The sequence below is a fragment of the Vitis riparia genome, chromosome 7 (assembly GCF_004353265.1).
Source record: "Vitis riparia cultivar Riparia Gloire de Montpellier isolate 1030 chromosome 7, EGFV_Vit.rip_1.0, whole genome shotgun sequence".
NCBI classification, from domain to species: Eukaryota; Viridiplantae; Streptophyta; class Magnoliopsida; order Vitales; family Vitaceae; genus Vitis; species Vitis riparia.
Genome location: NC_048437.1, coordinates 2,832,686 through 2,850,432, shown reverse-complemented (window position 1 = coordinate 2,850,432; position 17,747 = coordinate 2,832,686). Strand labels below are relative to the sequence as shown.

Here is a 17,747-nt window from a genome sequence, read left to right as displayed (position 1 = left end):
AGTTGGTGATTAAGCAGCAGTGCATACACTGGCTGGTCCTCCACGTGTCATGCCACGTGACCTGCTTATTTGGCTTCTCTTATCTTTGCTTTGCTGACGTAGCAAGTGTTTCCATTAAATTTTTATTTACTTTATTATATAAATTTGGGCATAGCTATGGTACCCCAACAGCCATAACCTTTCCAATGGTGTCACCATACAGGTAAGATTTCGTTGTTTTGCATATTAGTCTCATTGTCTTGAGGTATCTTAAAAATAATATATTTAATTGATGAAATCATTTATAGAAGTTGAAGAAAATTCTTTTTTTATTAGCAAGTCTTTTTAAGAAATTCAAAATAGCACTAAAACATTTGTATTCTTCTACCATAGGCACAATAATAACGACTCAAAAATAAGGGAAACTTTTTCAACAATTGTCATGGTGTCATCCTTTTCAAGTTGTGTTGTATTTAAATTCCTCATAATTGGACAACAATAATTTTACTCTTAGGGGAAATAAGTCTGTTTGCAACCATTTATGAACAGAAACTCCATAATTTTCTTTCAAGTTCAAGATCACCTTTATTGAAGTTTGTCACTTTAAACAATGCAGCTATTGACATAATCAAATCTACTTTCAAGAATAATTGATCGTTTCTTAACTCTTGTCTTTAATGTGTAAAATTGTTCTCATTTGCATGATCAATTATGAAACTTTTATACATATTTGGATCACTTTGGAAGTATACTTTACTTCTTAAATTAAGGCTAAAGTTACACAATTCAAAACTTAATTACTAAATCAATTAATGAATATTTCGTGGAAGTTAGAGATTGTGTTGATATGCTAACTTTAGTAGATCATGATCCCCATGTTCAAGACCACATTTGCATCCTAAATATGAAACATCTGTTATTTATGTAGATTCACAAATTGATCCATATATCATCGTTGAGATCGAGTCTTTGTTATTGGCTTAAGAAGCGTATATTGAGAAGAATCATAAGTCATTGGATTCAACAACTCATAATGCTAATGTGACTACAATTTCAAGATAAAATTATCAACAAGAGAGGAAAAAGTACAATAATAATTTTGGAGGCACTTGTAATTAAGACCAGAATTTCAGTTCCAACTTTTTTGGTCAAGGTCAATTTCATGGCTTTAATCCTCGTGTTCAATTTCACTAGAGAGTTGGTTTTAATGGCAAAGACAAAGGTCATCTTGGTGGAGGTTTTGGTAGAGGTTTATGGAATGTTAACAAGCCTTAAAACCTATTTTCCTGAATGTTTTAAACATGTGATCATGCAATGTTATCACAAGTTTGATAAATTGTATCAAATGCCTTCTCACTTCTAAAGTTTTTGTCATTTTCAAGGAACTTTCCCTCAAATGCGATATAATCAGAGTAAAATTTCTCAAATAGTTGCCATGCTTGCCACACTATAGACTATATGTCACTACAAATTGGTATCTTAATTTAAGGGTAACAAATCATATTAGTACAAATGTTAGGAATTTGATGAACAAGATTGCGTTATTTAGCTAAGATCATATTCATTTTGGCAATGGTAAGGGCTCATTCAGTAAGCATATTAGTCCATCTATGTTTTTATCTCCTTAACATTCTTCTAAACTTCTCTTTCCTAATCATTTACTTTATGTTCCTACAATTGATAAAACCTTCTCTGGTGTCCTTAAATTTACCAATGATTATGGTGTTTCCTTTGAATTTCATTCCAATATTTTTGTTAAGGACCGAGCTACTAAAACTACCATGATGTCTAGGAAACATAAGGGAGGTCATTATGTCTTCAAGACTTTTGAAATCAATCTCTAAAAATCCAATCCTTCATCAACTTCATATTGCTTTCAAGATAGCTTATTCAAAAGTTAAAACTTTCGATTTTTACCTCTTTTATGTCCATACCAAAATTTGTTCATTCAAATATTCCAACTCTTTCAGTTTTTTACATTTAGCATAATAGGTTAGGATATTTACCTTAGAAAATTCTAAAATCAATTCTTTGCAGATGTAATATTCCAAAGTTCAATGATCAATGAAATGTCATTTTTTTTCATTCAGCTTGCTTTTTGGGCAAGATTCATAAATTTTTATTTGCTCCATCGAAAACTATATATGTTCAACCACTCCAATTGATTCATTCGTACATGTGGGTACCCTCCTATGGTGCCCCTTCTAATGGTTATAAATATTGCGTTCACTATGCAGATGCTTTCTCCAAATCCACTTTACTTTATTTGCTTAGCATGAGGCAAAAGCCCTTTAAATATTCATTAACTTCAAAGCACAAGTTGAACTTCAATTGGGCTATTCAAAATCAAAAGTCTTCCATTTGATTAAGGTAATGTTTATTTTTTGACTGATTAGAAAAAACCAAAATATTTGGTTTTTTTTTATTCAACTAAAAGTAATCTGTTGGTATCAACCAACATAACTAAACTGAATCTATTACTAATAAGTCCATTTTAGTTTATGTTTATTGATATTAATAATTTTCTTTTAGATGAATAGAAAAAATCAAATATTTTAGTTTTTTCTATTTAACCAAAAAACAAACACCACCTAAGATAAGAAGTATAAAGTATTCATTAACTTTCTTCATACTCATGTCATAATTCATAGGAGCTCGTACCCCTCACATACATAAGCAAAATGGTGTCGCTAAGAGAAAACACGTCCATATAGTTGAAAATTGTCTTATTGTTCACGTCAAAGCATTTGTGATGTTGAGATACTAGAATGAAGCTTTTAAGAGTTTAGCTTTCATAACTAACATGCTACCTACACATAATCTTCACCATAAATCTCCCTTAGAAGTTTTTTTCCCATAAAACACCCGTTTGTTCTCAAATTAAGTGTTTAGTTGTGTTTGTTTTCCAAACACTAGACCTTACAACACTTATAACTTGCAATTTCATTCAACTTCCTATGTTTTCATTAACTTCAAAGCACAAGTTGAACTTCAATTGGGCTATTCAAAATCAAAAGTCTTCCATTTGATTAAGGTAATGTTTATTTTTTGACTGATTAGAAAAAACCAAAATATTTGGTTTTTTTTTATTCAACTAAAAGTAATCTGTTGGTATCAACCAACATAACTAAACTGAATCTATTACTAATAAGTCCATTTTAGTTTATGTTTATTGATATTAATAATTTTCTTTTAGATGAATAGAAAAAATCAAATATTTTAGTTTTTTCTATTTAACCAAAAAACAAACACCACCTAAGATAAGAAGTATAAAGTATTCATTAACTTTCTTCATACTCATGTCATAATTCATAGGAGCTCGTACCCCTCACATACATAAGCAAAATGGTGTCGCTAAGAGAAAACACGTCCATATAGTTGAAAATTGTCTTATTGTTCACGTCAAAGCATTTGTGATGTTGAGATACTAGAATGAAGCTTTTAAGAGTTTAGCTTTCATAACTAACATGCTACCTACACATAATCTTCACCATAAATCTCCCTTAGAAGTTTTTTTCCCATAAAACACCCGTTTGTTCTCAAATTAAGTGTTTAGTTGTGTTTGTTTTCCAAACACTAGACCTTACAACACTTATAACTTGCAATTTCATTCAACTTCCTATGTTTTCATTGGTTAAGTTTGAATTATAAAGGTTACAAATGCTTTGATCAAATCAGAAAAATCTTTATCTCATGTGATGTCATATTTGATGAACAATCATTTCCATATATGAAACTTTCCATTCTAGTTATTTTTTATTCTAAGCTTTGCTTATTAATAGTTCAATTCTTTTCCTTTGGTTGTTAGTCTCAAAACACATCCTATACTAGATATTCATTTAGAAATTCTTTCTAACTCTTTAGTTATACTAACTCCAATTCCTTAGCATCTTGTCTTATCCTTGGCAAATCCTAGCGATCATGCTGTTAAAAAAAAAAAAAAAAAAAAACAAACAAACAAACATGATTGATCAAACTACTATTTTACAAAACTTTATTGTGGCTTCTAATGAATGCCCGAATGCCTTTTGTTTTAGTTAGAACATATGGATAGAAGTATAAAACATACATCTAATGGTGACAAAAGCCAAAAATGAAATTTTTAAACACAAGATATTTGTAGCTTCAAGGGAGCCAAATTCAACTTAAAGTTTTATTATTGTTGTAATGGAAACAAATTATGACAGATAAATTTTTAGCGCTAATGGGAAATAAAATTTAGTCTTTTTTACTTTTGCTTAATAGAATAAAAGTTATAGGATGCAAATAGGTGTTCAAAGTAAAAGAAAATTATGATGTGTTGTTAATAAGAACAATGAGCGGCTTGTAATAAAAAAATCTAATTAGGTTATAAGCTTTGATATTAATAAGACCTTTAATCTCGTAGTGAAGCCTACAGTTATTAAAATTGTTCTTATTATAACTCTTTCCAAAGTGTAGACATTTAGGCAACTATTTATTAATAAGGTTTTCTCAAACAGTGATTGGCAAAAGGTAGTGTTTATGGAACAACTTGAAAGTTGCAAAGGCCCCAAAACACCATATTTAGTTTACAAGCTTCACAAGTCTTTATATGGTCTCAAACAAGCCCCTAAAGCTTGGTTAAAGAAGTTGTATTATGTTTTACTTAAACTTGGATTTCACTGAGCTAAGTTAGATTACTTTTTTTTGTCCACTAGAATCATTACCCAACATTCTACCTATATTTTGGTCATGTGGATGATATATTGATCATTGAAAGTGGTACAAAAGTAGTTCAAATTTTAACTTTTAGTTTGAATCAAAGTTTTGCTTTAAAGGATTTTGATCTCATCAAATTTTTTTTTGGGAATTTAGGTTAAGTACACTTTAGATGGTGGTTTTTATTTTTCCTAAACAAAATATATTACTAATCTACTCTTTGAGGCCAAAATGCAATATGCAAAACCAATTATCGCACCAATGACAAGTGGATTAATTAGTTATGACAATGATCCTATAAAGAGTTCTAGGTTGTACAAAAGTATCATTAGTTTGTTCAATATGTCACAATCACCAAGCCTAAGATTGTTAACAAAGTTTGCTAGTTGATGCGAAATCCACTTAAAGTTCATTGGAAAGAAGTAAAGGATATTTGAAGGTATCTAGTAGGCCCTCTTGAATAGGACTTCCATTTTGAAAGGTCTACAATAAAGGTATTTTGTGATGTGGGTTAAGACATTGATGTTGATAGAAGGTTTACTTATGGTTATTGCATTTTCCTTGTATGAAACTTGATCCCATAACACTATAAAAACTAGCTAAAATAACTATAGAAGTTGAATACAAAAGTTTAGTTGCTTCATAGCTAAAATAACCTTAGCTTTAATATTTAGTTGGAGAATAGAGAGTTTGTTAGGACATTATATTTTATTTTTATTGTTGGCAATTTAGTTCCTTTTCGTTATATCATACGAATTTTTTAAATAGTAACTTACTTTCTATTGAAGATTCAGAGTTGTTATTTAATTAACCAAACCATAACGGTTGGATCTGAAAAAATAAAATAAAATAAAAATTGAATAAAGATAAGTTAATTTTTTTCTGATGAAGTAGGATTAGATCGAAAGTTTTAAAATTGAAAAAAATTATCATATAGGGTGATAATGACCGGGAAAAGTCATCTATTTTAATAATTCCGGAGTAGAACATCACAAAGAAGAAAAAATTTCCCTCCTAAGCTCATTTGGTACAATAATAGGTTAAAATGTCATATATTAATTTTCACTCATTCACCCCTTTACATTCTTCATAGTTGAATTTTCAAAGGTTCCAATTATCTGGTGTGACAATTCAAGTATATCTTCAGAGTTGCAAAGCTAGTGCATCATGTAAGTACAAAACATAGAGCTCAATTTGTACTTCATGAGAGTGAAGGTTCAAAATTAGGACTTTTTCAAAGCTGTTTTTATTTTATTTAAAAGATGTTTTTAAAGACATCCAGTTTTTCTATTTTTTTTCTTTTTTTAATAATTTCAAAACTGTTTTGCTTCCCCAAATTAATATCACAATTTGTATTCTTATGATAATTTTTTTGACACATTCGATCACCATTTAATATACAAATAGATGATAAAATCTGACAAAAATAATGAAAATTTTGATAACGTTTATGAGTGTTAATTTATGTTCATCAAAATAAAAAAATAGGAAAATACATTCAATTTTAAAAAACGTCAAAAAATATTTTTTTTTTTAATATCTATTTAAAAAATAATTATATAAAGATATAAAATAATTAAATATAAAATATTAAATATAAAAATTATTATATTTTTAAATAGATTTTTGTTTTATAAAATATCGAATAATATTTTTTGAACATTATTTTAAAAAATTGTTTTTGAAAACAGTTTTAAAAAACGGTTACCTACAGTTAATAACACTTCCAACTCAGTTACGACTCAAAGAGTACGGTTTAGTTAGTTAGCACAAATTTCAATATGTTACGAGTCAAAACATTTTTGGTAGTCGCAGTGAATCAAACCATTTTTCAGAGAATTCTTCATTCTCCTTCTCCGTCTTCTTTCTTTCGTAATAGCAGAGATGGGAAGGGAATTCATGGTAGAATACAAAGGCATTTCCAGAAGCAATCCTTCGAAAATTCTCAGGCTCGTTGAACTAATCGACTCGGTTCTGATGCGCTTCTTGAGCTCCGAAGCAAAGTCGATATAACACAGCACCACCAACGGCCTTGGAGGCTCTTCGTGCAACGAATCGCCGTTGTTGAGAAGACGAAGCCGACACCGTTGGTGAACGTGGAGGAGGATGTGCTGATGATCGCCGGCAGTACGGTGGAACCCCATTGGTCGGATTTCGCCGGATTTTTAGAACTCGAACGGCGGGTCAATTTTTCAAGATTCAGTTTGTAAATCAAAACTCAGGTCAAATGTCTCTAATTTTATATAGAGATTTGAGATAGATTAAAGAAGTAATTTGAAATAATTTTCTTTCATAATCTTTATTTTCCCAATATTTTCAGAGTAACTCTATTTTTCTTCTTAAATTTAATCTTTCAAATTTTGGAATAAGTTCTTGAATAATCAACTTATATTAAAAATAAAATAAAATTATAGGTATTTTTTGCTACATTTTGTTAGTTTTAATTATTTTTATAAACAAAATTTTGCATTAAAAGCAAATTTCAAACCGACAAATATCTTAAATTTTTACAATAATGGAAAACATAGAAAATCTTCCCTCTTTACTAAAACTCAATTATCAATAATTTTTATAAGCAATCTTTTAAACATATTGTGACCGCATTTTGCACAATGTGTTCCTCTCGGTGGCAAACTCGTTTTTTTATTTAGTTGTGAAAAAAATGATTTTTATAAAAGACTTGAAGTCATCACTTATTTTTGTTTTATTTTTAAAGAGAAACAAAATAAAAAAGAAAAACTCTTGAAGGAAAAACCAAGTCTATAAAAAACCGAGTCGGGGTCCTAGGGTGATGAGCTGTAACACCCCTAAGTTCGTATACATACGGTCTCTATTAAATAAGGTGAAACAAGTATGACAATTGATAAAGAAATTAATAAATACCGATAAAATGATCAACTAATAAAACTAATCATATATGAGAATAAGCAAAATAGGAGTGAGATCGCACCTTAGCAGCAAGTCATAATGCATTATCATAAAACATGGTTAATGCACAATAATGAATACAAAGTATATCACATGTGTCACAAAACAGAGTAAAATACCATCAATGTCAATTATGCACTTCACTCAAATCAATTTTAAAAGAAAATATCATGGTGTTAGGCCCTACCCAAGCCCACTTGATTTTACATGAAAAATTTGAGTTTTGAATATTTAATTTTGACAATTGAAATTTTGAAAATTAAATTTTAACAATTGGAATTTTGAATATTAAAGTTTTGAAAATTGAAATTTTGAAAATTAAATTTTGACCATTGGAATTTTGAAAATTAAACTTGAAAATTGGAGTTTTGAAAATGGGAGTTTTGATGATTAAATTTGAAAAAAAAAAACTGGAGTTTTAAAAATTATTTGGAAATTAGAGTTTTAAAAATTATTTGAAAATTAAATTTTGACCATTAAAATTTTGAAAATTGTTTGAAAATTAAACTTGAAAATTAAAGTTTTGAAGATTAAATTTGAAAAAACTATAATTTTGAAAATTATTTAAAACATGAAGTTTTGAAAATCAGAATTTTGAAAATTAAACTTGAAAATTGAAGTTTTGAAAATTATTTGAAATTTGGGGTTTTGAAAATTATTTGAAAAATCGAAAATTTGAAAATTATTTAAAACATGAAGTTTTGAAAATCAAAATTTTGAAAATTAAACTTGAAAATTGAAGTTTTGAAATTTGGGATTTTGAAAATTATTTGAAAAATCGAAATTTTGAAAATTATTTGAAAAAGGATTTATGAAAATCAATTTTGACACGTGAGGATAAAGAATCAAAAAGGATAACCGCACGTATACTTCAAGGATGGCCCACCAAAGGTGGCCATGCACAAAGAGCTTTTATGCATATGAGGAGAACACATCAAAATTCTTCCAGTTGGGGATGCCAATTCTTCCCATTGGGGCTCAAGATGCCTTATAAGGTCTATCGGATATCTAGGATTCAATGGTTGATTTGGGCCAAGACATTATCAACATTTCATAACCAAGGTTCTTCTAACACTGAGTCTACCTATTTTAATTTCTGCACCGTGAGGGTTGTCCTAATTTTTAATCATCTTCCCAATGTCATCGGTTTACATCTCCCTCAACTGAACCCACACATTGAAGGGTATCATTTAATATGAAAATTTGAAGTACCCTCAAAGCTCATGACTACTAACTTTGTCACTCATGAAAAATTTCATGCCACTATTGACTTGTCATTAACCATTTGCTTGCACTATGCTCTATGTTATTAGAGCATTAGCAGCTCCTAAGAGTAAAACAATAAATTTGCACGTGATTGACCACGCATGCCAAAAATCTTAAAGACTTAAACAAATTTATTTGACCGGTTCAACAAGCTTAGCTTATTGATTTCGTCTAGCATTATGAGCCCATCCGAAAGGTCAACTGGCTTAATTTGTCCATTCTGTCTGACATTGTGTACAAAGGAAAACTTCATACTTCTGGTTCCAGTCGAAACTTATCTTGATTCAGACGGAATGATCCTAGACAAATTAAATGTTCATGCTGACCAGCCAAAGAGTCTTAAGTCTAAGAAAGAAATATGGAGGGAAACTCCCCACGGCATTGAAGTTATGCTGTCAAGTGCTTCAAGTGACAATCCCCATCAAGGGAAGATGTGAATACTTACATTGACAGGTTTCTGAATGAGCCAACCAGGTCAAGGAGGAGGAGACGGCCACTGTTTCACGACATTTACCCTGACACCGACTCTAACACTGACGCTGGGGACTATGCTTCATCACGTGGCACAGAGGCAACTTTCTACTGCCCTTAATCCAATTTTGCACACCCAATTGTTTTTCACACACACCCAGATCATTAAGTCGTCCGTATTAGAGATTTTGTAGTTTTTGCTGCCGTGTGCATATTCGTAGTTAATAAAAAATACTCCATTTGTTACTGAACATCCATTTTAACTCCGTCAATTTAAAATAAAGTTCACATAAACACCCTCTCTCCCATGCTACAATCACGATCATGCATAAAAAACGCGTTGCACAGCATGCTTTATTTCATTTGAAAATATGTAACAGCAGATGATTACAATTTCATTTAATATAAAAATATGGATTCCAACATGCATTTGCTATTTCAGGCGCTAAAACCAACATTGACAGAATATTTGGTTTTAAAAGGTAAAAATTCTATCCACGCATCAACAATTACTTTACAACCCATCCCGTTCCTACGAAAATAATGGAATTAAAGAGTAAACCAATGACGTCAAACTTCATTGAAATAAAAGAAGAGCCTCACAATCACAATAGCCAGTCTAGATAACTGATAAATACCCCAGGGGATGAAACATGTTTGGACTCAAAATAGTCCCCTCTAGCCAAAAAAATATCCTTAAACTTCGATTAGGTTGTAAAATAATTCCTTTCCGCACATCAGCATCCAAGTTATAAGATTCAAAATCATAATCACCAATTACAATTCTATAATTGAAGATTCCTGATTTTGACTTTTCTTTTTAAATAGTCAAAATTATAATCACCATTGAAATGTCCCCAATATACACAACCGAACTATCGGAACTCCAAGGTCGACAAAGACAAAAAATAAAAACTAAAAAGGTGCCATAGATTCAATATCTATGGTAGAAACAAGTTTCAGTTCTGGATAGGTCTACAGCATTAACGAACCATGGAGACAAAATCAAAATTGTCCAACTTATGCAGGAGCGCTTAAAGATTTGAAGGTTAGGACTTGTAGCATAGAAAAATTGAAAAACCAAACATGAAACAATGTGTAAGGTAGTACCATATCGATATGATGCCAATGTTAGAATTAAATAAACTCTTAAATGGCTAGCGTTTGATTTCTAATGGAGAAATGAGAGTGACAATGCCCCTCTAAATGATCACAATGCATACAAAGAGATGTGACCAAAGGATATATGATTGTAACACTGTCGATTATATTTGCCCCAGAAAAAAGAAAAATAAAAGATGATCTCGAACATGCTACTGTGAATAAGCCTTTGGAGTCGAGATCATTGAGAAAGGTTAGGGTTGTAAAAGGTAATTAAAATTAGACGACAGAAGAACCCTAAATGATTAATTCAGCAAAAAGTTTAATTTATTTGGTATACACAACTCAATCAACGAACGCGATTGAGATCTCAGATATCCAAGGAAGAATTTAAGCAGCACAAACCCTCAAGCCTGGCGAAGGCAAAAGCTCTTAGGTGGCTACATGTTTTGAGAAACGAGCCTATGGGGTCATCATTGACATAGAGACACAAACCTTTAGGTTAGTGAATAAATGAGCAATAATACATGAGGTATATGTGCCCATGGACAACTAAGTTCAGAGGGCATTCAACTTCAAGCAACAAACACAACAAAAAAAAAAAATTGCACTTGCGGATGGGTTTTGCCAATAGAAACAAAATATAAGACTAATTTGAAAAAGTGATTTAAGTCTCAGACATCCAAGGAAGGATTAGCAGCACAAGCTCTCAAGCCTGGCGAAGGCGAAAACTCTCAGGCGGCTACTGCGAATGTTTTGAGAAACAAGCCTTTGGATTTAGCATCATCAACCCATTTCTAATAGTTTCATAAGCTCAATAAACATCAATGCAGGCATTTCCAAGGAGTATAAAGAAATGGTCGGAACACTGGATATACCAGTTACATTTTGCACCAAAAAAAAGGATAGTAGTCATAGACAAAACAAATAATTTAATCGAATTGAAAGTACTAAAAATCCCATTCTAAACAAAACAGATCAAGTTGACAAGGATCAAATACCAGCATAAACAATCTGCGATTGGTATATGTGGGCAACACAATGAGCACAATTGAGATCTCAGACATCCAAGGAAGGATTAGCAGCACAAACTCTCAAGCCTGGCAAAGGCGAAAGCTCTTAGGCGGCTACTGCGAATGTTTTGAGAAACAAGCCTTTGGAGTTGTCATCATTGACATTGTGACACAAAATTTTAGACAAACAATAGTAACACCTAAATCAAAATAAAATATACCATAAAGATACATTCGAATTACATTAAGAATTTTGAAGGCCAATCAAGAGGTATGCAAATATAATAAGCTGGTTTTCCAGACTAGAACACAATAGCTATCAGCATGTAACATTAGGTATATGTTCACACAGCCAATAAATTCTGAGGAGCATTCAACTTAAAAAAGCTGGCTTTAGAGACTAGAACACAATAGCTGTCAAAATGGGTATATGTTCACATAGCCAACTAAGTTAAGAAAGCATTCAACTTTAAGAGATAAAATAACAAAAAATTTCTCATACAGAGTAATTTAAGTCTCAGACATCCAAGGAAGGATTAGCAGCACAAGCTCTCAAGCCTGGCGAAGGCGAAAGCTCTTAGGCGGCTACTGCGAATGTTTTGAGAAACTAGCCTTTGGATTTAGCATCATTGACCCTTTGCTAACAGTTTTATAAGCTCGATAAACATCAATGCAGGCACTTACAAGGAGTATCAGTTACATTTGGCCCCAACATAAACAGGGAAAAAAAAAAAGAAGAATGTCATTCTTAGACAATTCATGTCAGACATGCAAACTGCAAATGATTTGAGAAACAAGCCTTCCGAGTTGGGATCAGTGGGAACAGTTCAGGATTATAAGTAGCATTTTAAAAGGCTAGTAGGGCCTACACTGTCTACAAGTTAGTCTTCTCTTGAGGCTCAAGGCTAACTTGATTCAACCTTTTATAAAATAAAGACTTAAATCAACTTCCAATTAAGCTTTTGAGTGGAAGGGAAAAAGAGTTTGAGAACAAAGAATAGGAGAATTATTCCTTATCTTAGTATCTAATATATAATCATTATTTTATTTTTAAGAGGCAATAATATTTCAGTTAGTGAACAAAGAAATATCAATATCTATGGTGGGGGAGGAAAATATAGCAATTGCATATGATTATATTTCTCAAAGGTTCCCATTTGTGATAACACTAATGTTGAAAAATATTTGATGATATGAGAGAACGAGCTTAATTTTATAAGAGAGAAAAAGGAACTAAATTATAAGCTATTAACCATGACAAAAAATTAATTTCATTCCTCTAATGTTTGTCTTCTTTATTATTCAATTTTCTTGTGTGTGCACGTCTTTTTCTAATCTTTTGATATTGACTTGTTTAAGCTGAGGCTTAAACACATTGTTCTACCTCCAGGCTTAAAAAGCCTCAAGACCCTTTAGCTTCTTAAAAGCTTGGTTGTGACTAAGTGATTAATTCAGCAAAAAATAATACTATATGATCACCTAGAATAAACAAGATAGTAACAAGGATAATAGTCATAGACATAACAAATAATTTAATTGAATTAAAAGTTCTAAAAATTCCATCCTAAACAAAACAGATCAAGTTGACAAGGATCAAATACCAGCATAAACAATCTGCAATTGGTATATGTGGGCGACACAATGAAATTGAGATATCAGACATCCAAGGAAGGATTAGCAGCACAAACTCTCAAGCCTGGCAAAGGCGAAAGCTCTTAGGCGGCTACTGCGAATGTTTTGAGAAACAAGCCTTTGGAGTTGTCATCATTGACATTGAGACACAAAATTTTAGACAAACAATAGTAACACCTAAATCAGAATAAAATATACCATAAAGATACATTCTAATTACATTAAGAATTTTGAAGCCCAATCAAGAGGTATGCAAATATAATAAGCTGGTTTTCCAGACTAGAATACAATAGCTATCAGCATGTAACATTAGGTATATGTTCACACAGCCAATAAATTCTGAGGAGCATTCAACTTTAAAAAGCTGGCTTTAGAGACTAGAACACAATAGCTGTCAAGATGTTACACTGGGTATATGTTTCACATGGCCAGCTAAGTTAAGAAAGCATTCAACTTCAAGAGATAAACAACAAAAAATTTCTCATACAGAGTAATTTAAGTCTCAGACATCCAAGGAAGGATTAGCAGCACAAGCTCTCAAGCCTGGCGAAGGCGAAAGCTCTTAGGCGGCTACTGCGAATGTTTTGAGAAACAAGCCTTCGGATTTGGCATCATCGACCCTTATCTAACAGTTTCATAAACTCGACAAACATCACTGCAGGAATTTACAGCCACTATAAACACACACCAGAGTACACAGGGTACACTCGTACATCAACGTGTTAAAACGATAATTGGGCTAATTGGGCTCAAAGTATCACTGTGTTTGAGGATGTTCCATCCGCAAATGATCAGCAAAATACAAAATAGATTGCTGACAAAGTGAAATAGATGGATAAGATTACATATCAGGGACTTGTTCATCCCTGAAGCATTCTAAACTGAGCTAAAGGGGTAGACGTAAAAGTCCCAACTAGTCCCACAGCTGTTTTGATGTCCCCCAATAACAGTTAATAACAAATTTGATGTGAAGGGCAATCACTTTACTAAAACGGCTAATGGAAAGCCGGTATGAACACCATCAACTTCAAGATTATCATCAAAGGATCACCCAAAACAAATCATATACACACGAACATCAATCAAATAGAGGCAAACTTGCAAAAGAAGATCCATAAATGGAAAAAGAGAACCGATATTTGAGATTGTATGCAACGACAACTTATAAAACAGGCATTACAATTTTGAAATCTCATGGAAAGATTTAAATCAATTTCAAAAGAAAATTGCCAATGAAAAAAAAAATTCAGTCTCAGACATCCAAGGAAGGATTGAAGCAGCAGTAGCTCTCAAGCCCGGCGAAGGCGAAAGCTCTTAGGCGGCCACTGCGAATGTTTTGAGAAACAGGCCTTAGAGTTATCCTCATCGACGTTTCAACAAAAATAATAAAAAATAAATAAAAACAACATAAATCGATCAAAACCAAACCATAAACCCATCACAATCGATTGCACTATAAATAAAAAAATATATTAAAAACTAAAAAAAAAATAAAAACCCCAAAACAAGAAATCAGTTTTTTAATTCAAAAAAAAATATAGGAATAGCTTGTATCATATAATGCATCAAAACAAATGAACGACGACAGCATTGTGAATGCCAAAATCTGAATCACACCGAATTTTACAGATTTTTTAAAGATTAAAAAATGCCTTTCGGATCGAACAAAAAGGAAGAAAAGTCTAGAATATAAACAGAATTCAAGTCCTTACGGAATCAATCAAAACCATGCGCAAACACACAGAAAGCCGTCGCATTATGAGATCATAAAATCTGAATCTGACTGAAGATGAAATCAGGCGCCAGCGGTGGGAATGAGAGTCATCCAGAGATTAGCGACAACCGCCGGCGAGGGAGATGATGAGAAAGAAAGGAGAGGACGAATATATAGAGAGAGAAGATGGAGAGGAATTTAGGGTTGAGAAGGTTCGCGTTAGGGTTTTCGTCGGATCAACGGTCGAGATCTGTTTATATGAACGAACGTTCTAGATTAGAGGCCAAACCTAGTAGTCTCTGAGCTGAGTCAGCTGACCACCACAGAAGTCGGTTGGGTTGGATGGGCCCATGTTAAACCAGCCCAGTCAACTTGGCCCAAACTAAAGTGCTCTGCGACCTGTTTGGCGGACGGTTTGTTGGCTTAAAGCGTATTATTTTTAGAGCTCCATTTGGATTACAAGGGCTAGTTTGGATTGGCTGCCAACTTGCCAAGCCCCCACAAAACTCCTTTTTTTTTTTCTTTTCTTTTAAGACTCAATAAAGAGTTATTGTAATACACTAATATAATGTACAAAATAGTTTAATATCAAAGCCAAATATATATTTTAAAATATAATTCAAAAAATATTTTAATATGGAAGTCAAAACACCCAATTTTTCATTTTTGAAAACAAAAAAATGTTTTGAATTTTTTTTTTTTTTAAGAAAATTGTTTCCATAAAAGAGCTAAACAATATTCTATCATCTAGTAATGGTAAATTGATGTTCTTCGATATTTTCAATAGTTGTTTATACAATAAATTAATATTTCTTGGACCTTAAATAGGAATTAATATTAAACTAATCAAGTCAAATTATACTTATATATATAAGTATATGAACAATAAAATATGCATAAAAAAATACCTATAAAATATCGATTAAGAGTGCATTTGATAGTATTTTTATTCAAAATGTTTTTAATTAAAATATTTTTTAAATGTTTTTAATTAAGAGTTAGTTTAATAATTGTTTTATAGTAATTTTATGAAGTGTTTCTAAAATTTTTAATACTTAAAATTTGTTATCATTCAAGTATTAAAAATGCTATAAACATTTCCTAAAATCATTATCAAACACACCTTAATATTGATAATGAGAAACACTTTTAATTTTTTTAACACTTAAAAAGTAAACGCTTTTTGATATTGTTATAAAATACGATGTTTGTCTATAATGATTTTTTAACACACTAAGTGATTTTTTAGAATTGTAGAAATGATTTTCAAATTTTTTCAAACACCTTTTTTTTTTTCAAAAACATTTTTAAGACTAAAAACAGTTCCCTAAAATAATTGTCCATTCAGGAATTAAAAAAATTATGGTGAATTGATGACAAACAACAATGTAATGTAGTGTAATATTTCACTTTATACTTAATAATCATATTGAAATCTAGTGCATTGAATTTTTAACTTTTCCCTTTACCTTTTTATAAAAAATAAAGTTCCCAATATCTTTATTAAAGATTTCTAGGGTTTTAATTTTTTCCTAATATTTTAAATGAGATAATGACTATAGGTTAATGGTCATTTAAAATGTGCATATTTTTTATTTTATTTGAACCGCAACATTTGTTGCCGAGGAAGACCTTATTTTAAGAAAAATACTAAAATTTTCATAAATCGTTATTTGTTTAAAAGCTATTGAAATATCGATTTTGAAAATCTAACCTTCCATCATTATTTTTTGCTTTATTCCAACATAAATGTTCTTATAAAAGTAACTTAAAAAAAAATTACACCCTAAATACTTTAAATAATAAATAGCATTTATGTAAAAAAATGAGTTACTTTTTTTAAAATAAAATATATGATAATCATTAGATTATCAAATTTGATAATTATTTAATATATTTTAACAAATTAATTCTAAAAATTTGTGAATCATGTTCACGTACCCACTCGATCATCTTCTCATGCTAGAGCCTCTCAATTCTTTTCATTTTGTACTCAAAGTTCACCCGATCATTATAGATTGCTTTTAAGCACGATTTTTTTTATTTTTTAAAACCTTTTATTTCATAATAATTCGCTTTAATGTTTAGCATACTTTGTCCAAAATTCAAAACATACCTACCTAACTTAAAACTCTAAAATATTTTATTTGTATCTCGCTTTTCTTACAAGTTATTGAAAGTTAAGTAGTCTCTATTAGATAAATTTGTTTAAACAATTTTAATAAACCAATAGTCGTGAAAGTCAATAAAAATCACTTATTATATAAGTTAAAAATTGATTTATACAAAAAGTCATGTATCGATGTTTAATAAAAATACTATAATATTAGCATTGTTGAATTTAAATTAAAAAATAGTTAACCATCTCAAGTAAATCTTAAACAACTTTAAAAACTAAACTCCAACAAATCTTTAAATAAAATTTTAAATTATGATTGAATTAAAAAAAAATTAATTTCAAAAAATAGTTATATACAATAAATTGACAAAAAGAAAATATGTAGGAGATGTTAATAAACAAAATATTTCAAAATCAAAAGTGACTCTATTTTACAATTGGGAGCTCATATAAGAGTTGGTTTGATTGCCTTAACTATGATGAAATATTTTCGAGATATTAATGAACAAGACGTACTTTATTGGTAATATCTTCCGTTTCGTCAAAATAAGATGTGAAGTATTTACCTTATTAGATAAAAATGTATTCCGCCGTGGGTTATCAACCTACTCTTAATATAGAAATGGGTTATTTACAATAAAAAATTACTTCAACCAATTAGGGTTCATAACTTCTATTCAAGCAGTATCGACAATTTGACCACCTCACTTTCACATACCCAAATTTGATAAACGATCATTCCATATATAAAATTATTTTGAAATCCTAATATTTAATAAAATAATAAAAAATAAATAAATGGATAGAGAAAAGGAAACAAAGAGGAGCCAGCCAGTTCACTTTT

The 17,747-nt window shown here is 30.7% G+C and overlaps 1 long non-coding RNA gene and 7 other non-coding genes across 9 annotated transcripts; all 8 read right to left on the bottom strand.

Annotated features, from left to right (window-relative positions):
* Positions 1 to 9,881: 9,881 nt before the first annotated feature.
* Positions 9,882 to 14,985, bottom strand: LOC117918907. 2 transcript variants are annotated; one of them, XR_004651971.1, is made up of 2 exons: positions 14,783 to 14,984; positions 9,882 to 13,247 (listed from the first exon to the last, which is right to left on the bottom strand). It is a non-coding gene; the product is annotated as an uncharacterized LOC117918907 (long non-coding RNA). The 2 variants fall into 2 exon arrangements; XR_004651970.1 differs by having other exon boundaries at positions 11,061 to 13,667; positions 14,783 to 14,985.
* Positions 11,096 to 11,217, bottom strand: LOC117919469. The gene has a single exon (XR_004652067.1). It is a non-coding gene; the product is annotated as a small nucleolar RNA SNORD14 (small nucleolar RNA).
* On the bottom strand, positions 11,481 to 11,602 carry LOC117919470. Its single transcript, XR_004652068.1, has one exon. It is a non-coding gene; the product is annotated as a small nucleolar RNA SNORD14 (small nucleolar RNA).
* On the bottom strand, positions 11,952 to 12,073 carry LOC117919498. The gene has a single exon (XR_004652094.1). It is a non-coding gene; the product is annotated as a small nucleolar RNA SNORD14 (small nucleolar RNA).
* On the bottom strand, positions 13,090 to 13,211 carry LOC117919471. Its single transcript, XR_004652069.1, has one exon. It is a non-coding gene; the product is annotated as a small nucleolar RNA SNORD14 (small nucleolar RNA).
* LOC117919499 lies at positions 13,569 to 13,690 on the bottom strand. The gene has a single exon (XR_004652095.1). It is a non-coding gene; the product is annotated as a small nucleolar RNA SNORD14 (small nucleolar RNA).
* On the bottom strand, positions 13,841 to 13,945 carry LOC117919492. Its single transcript, XR_004652088.1, has one exon. It is a non-coding gene; the product is annotated as a small nucleolar RNA snoR99 (small nucleolar RNA).
* LOC117919472 lies at positions 14,319 to 14,441 on the bottom strand. Its single transcript, XR_004652070.1, has one exon. It is a non-coding gene; the product is annotated as a small nucleolar RNA SNORD14 (small nucleolar RNA).
* Positions 14,986 to 17,747: the final 2,762 nt, after the last annotated feature.